Here is a 4,076-nt window from a genome sequence, read left to right as displayed (position 1 = left end):
TTCTTCAGGCATTTCAAATGCATGTAATGTGAACAATTGCCACCCGTTTGGTGTTGCTGCTAACTTTAGCACGTTACCTACATTCAGAGAACCCTACTTTTATACTGTGAAATTTACAAGTATTGTGACATGGATCACACAATGTGGGGTGATGGTAAAGCATTCAACTCACATTTGTCTTCTCATCAAAAGTTTCGGTAGTTGCCACCACCACAGTCTTTACAGTTTTTTTTTTATTACATCTCCCCATCTACAACCTAGGTTAGGTAAAGGTACGACAAGAACACAAAGTGCACAAAGAACCTAAACGTAATTCACTATGTCTTTCACTAAAAACGCACTACTAACAGTACCTACACTAAAATGGCATAGAGTTTTAGTAGCATGCAAATTGGGACACCTAATACTGACTGTGATATAAAAATACACCACTTTTAAATGCTCTGTGTAAGTCCAAAATGGAGTATTGTATTACAACAAAACGGCTAAATTAACTGCGTTTTATTATTATTATTATTATTACAGAGGCATAATTTACAGTACTTTGTATTGCAAATAGAGGCCTTTTTTTTCTTTTCTTTAAAACGCCATAAAATGCTGCGTTGTATTGGAGGTTTGCGAGTGGCGATTTATGGCCCTTTTGGCGTTCCACTGACGTACACCTCACGTCCACTACACCTCAGACAACACAGAAGATGTGACGCTGCACTGTTGAATGGAAGAACAAACTCACATGCTCAGCGGTCTTTGCTGGACTTAACAATCGGACATTAATTTACGTATAATGTAATTATTACTATGGCCAATTCAACCGTGGACACGACGACGCTTTGCCTGTTTGATGTGGACTGGACTTTAACAGCAGCTCGGCAGGTGAATTAATCTAAGTAGTTCTTCGTGAGCTATTGAATTCCATATGAAATATAATATCATATGAATTTGAGCGGTACTAATCATTGATATACGACCATTTATTGATTTTTGGTTTTGCGATGAATTGCCAGTTGCCTTTGAAGAATGAAAGTGAGATTGAATGACGGAATTGAATGAAACTATGTCAGCCAAATAGGTAGGGATTGCAATATGCAGATCGTTTCTGTAAATGTAGCTTAAAAAAAAAAAAAATGCAGTATGGATGACAGTAATTCAGAATCATTTGAACTTGTTTCTTGACACATCCCCTATGACAATATAGTGGTGACTGATGAAGGTCTATTTATGCTACTTTTCATGATCTAGAGTATGTGCTGGTTTAAGTCTTCATGTGGGGTGAAGATGTTGCATGTAAACATTGAAAGTCAAATAAAGTTCTAAGCTGACCTTTAAAAGATATTTCTGTCCATAACAAGTTTTGCAAAGCAGCTTTATTTAAATACCATATAATTAAGATTATGGGTTTGAATGCATTTAAGTGAAAAGTATAATATGTACAAAAGTTGATATGGGGACACTGGGGCTTGTTGTCACACTTTTACCTCATTAAATATTTCCTTTTTTTTTTTTTTTTTTTTTTTGTTTTAATACAAAAGTTAAAAAACACTCAATTTAAAAAAAAGCCATCCTCCACAGCATATCTGTATTTAAAATGTATTAAAGGCTTTAAAATGGCTTTCCAGGATTATTTACACAGCAAAACATTATTATAATACATTATTATTATATACTTAAACATCTTAATTTAAAGTAAAAATATGATTAAGGTGGTATACTAGGTGTTATAAACAACAAATCACTGCTAGAAAAACATGCATTTATGCCATTGGACTTTTGACTTAAACCCTCATAACTACTGAGATATCGCCTAGTATCCCCTATGCAATAGATTATAATAAATAAATAATAAAAAAAATAAAAAAACGGACATTTTATGTGTGTGTTTAGAAGGCAACTCCTGACATGCATCAGTTCTTGAGTGAACTGAGACAACGAGTGAGAGTGGGGGTGGTTGTTGGCTCAGATTTGGACAAAATCAAAGAGCAATTGGGTGATGATGATGCATATACATAAACTGATTCATAACAAATACATAAATCTTAGTAATACACTATATATGTGTATAGTGTGCATGTTTCTATAAGAAATAATAAAATGTTCATTACATTTTAAATTTTTATAGTGATTGACAGATTCAATTATGTGTTTGCTGAAAACGGTTTGGTAGCGTACAGTAATTTTTGATTCTCAGGAAAAAAATTATGAAAATATCACACTGTTTTAGGTTCCTCCAAGAAAGTATACCAACTGGCTTTACCCACTGCTTTTTCATTTTGACATAGATAACTATATTGTTAAGACGGTTCTTTAACACTTTTATTAGAATATACAGGCATACCTAGGAGAGGAAATTTTACAGGATTTCATCAATTTCTGCCTGAATTACCTTTCGAAGATAAAACTGCCCAAGAAGAGGTGAGGTTAGCATATTTCAATTTCTTTTTTAGCTGCAGTGAAAAATTTCCCGTTGTGTTTACACATTACTCTGCAGCTTGTCAACATTGTCATTCCGAGTGCAATTTTTCAGTTTTTTTGACATTAATTTTTCTGTTTTCTCTGTTAAAATCGGTTTATTATCCAATTGTGAATGTACTTTACATTCTAAATGATTATAATATTCTACATGCTATCACAATACTTACAGTATTATTGCTGTGTCATCTCAGTGGCACATTTATTGAATTCCGTAATGGAATGCTAAATGTCTCTCCGATTGGTCGAAGTTGTAGCCAACAGGAAAGAATCGAATTCTTTGAACTGGATAAGGTAATTTGTTGCTTATTCATTCACACATGCCATTGTACTTTTTTTAAAGGATGTCAGTATTTCACAATCATTCTTTTTCTCATGCAGAAGGAGAAGATAATATAAGTTTATTTCGGTTATAAAAGAAGAATTTGCTAGGAAAGGACTGGCTTTCTCCATTGGTTAGTTTATGTATATGTGTGCTTCTCTAGCCAATAAAACATTTGTATAATCATTTCTGAGCTTGTGTATACAGTATATGTAATTTTGCACTATACAGACATGTGTTTTTTTTTTTTTTTTTCTTTCTGTAGGTGGTCAGATCAGCTTCCATGTGTTTCCAGAGGGCTGGGATAAGCGATACTGTCTTGGAATTGTGGAGAAAGACTCATACCAGACCATCCATTTCTTCAGAGACAAAACAATGCCTGTGAGTCAAAGAACACTAATATGTTCAGGAGGACCCATTCATAAACAGTATTCCTGTACATATAGACAATGGAAGGACTCTGGAAGATCCAGAAGTTAAGTTTCTTAAAGCTTGGTGCAATGATCTGTTTGAATTAATGTTGGCCTGTTTTTTGTTTTTTTTTTCAAACAGGGAGGAAATGATTATGAAATCTTTGTAGACCCCAGAACAATTGGCCATGAGGTCAAATCACCCGAGGACACACAGAGGATCTGTAAGAAGCTCTTCTTAAGTTAAAAGACCCTAACCATGACCTCTGCTCTCCAGACTATAATATCTGTGTACACAGAACATCTCACTTGGCATGCCCAAGTCAATGTATTTACTGTTTTTAAATTACTGTAAATCACGACCCTGCCACCCATAACCTCAGTACTGGAGAAACCAGTGTGCATGTACATGTGTTCATTTTATATGGGACCTGGTACATATGTACATGTTTAAGAAACTGATTGGTGCTAGCATCATTATGTCTGAGTTTCTGTGCCTTACATCAACTCTAAAAATATGAAATTTATCCTTCTCTTTTCCATTTAGGTTATTTGCCATAAACACATTTATACATATTTATATTAATATACATACAGTAGATTTGTTAGGAGCAGTAGTGATAGGTGGGGTTGATGACAAGTGTGGGTTACATTTTATAACTAATTAGAGTCAAAGGTGCCACATTTTAGGTCTGGTTTTGATTGTAGAATAGAATACATTAGATCAAATGGCTTTTGCAAGAATTAATGCCCTATCAGTTTTGCAGTAAAGCCAATCATTTCATTATGAATTAGAGTCATAAGTATATTGACAATTTTGCACTAAGCAACATCTAAGAGCTCAAATTAAACAGACTCAATACTTATTTGCAATAACA

The 4,076-nt window shown here is 34.0% G+C and overlaps 1 pseudogene; it reads left to right on the top strand.

Annotated features, from left to right (window-relative positions):
* The first annotated feature begins 723 nt into the window (after window positions 1-723).
* On the top strand, window positions 724-3,603 carry LOC127445418 (phosphomannomutase 2-like; annotated as a pseudogene).
* The last annotated feature ends 473 nt before the right edge of the window (window positions 3,604-4,076 follow it).

The sequence above is a fragment of the Myxocyprinus asiaticus genome, chromosome 8, assembly GCF_019703515.2.
Source record: "Myxocyprinus asiaticus isolate MX2 ecotype Aquarium Trade chromosome 8, UBuf_Myxa_2, whole genome shotgun sequence".
In the NCBI taxonomy this organism is placed as follows: domain Eukaryota; kingdom Metazoa; phylum Chordata; class Actinopteri; order Cypriniformes; family Catostomidae; genus Myxocyprinus; species Myxocyprinus asiaticus.
Note: the sequence above shows the minus strand (reverse complement) of the source record. Positions and strands in the feature narration are given on the sequence as shown.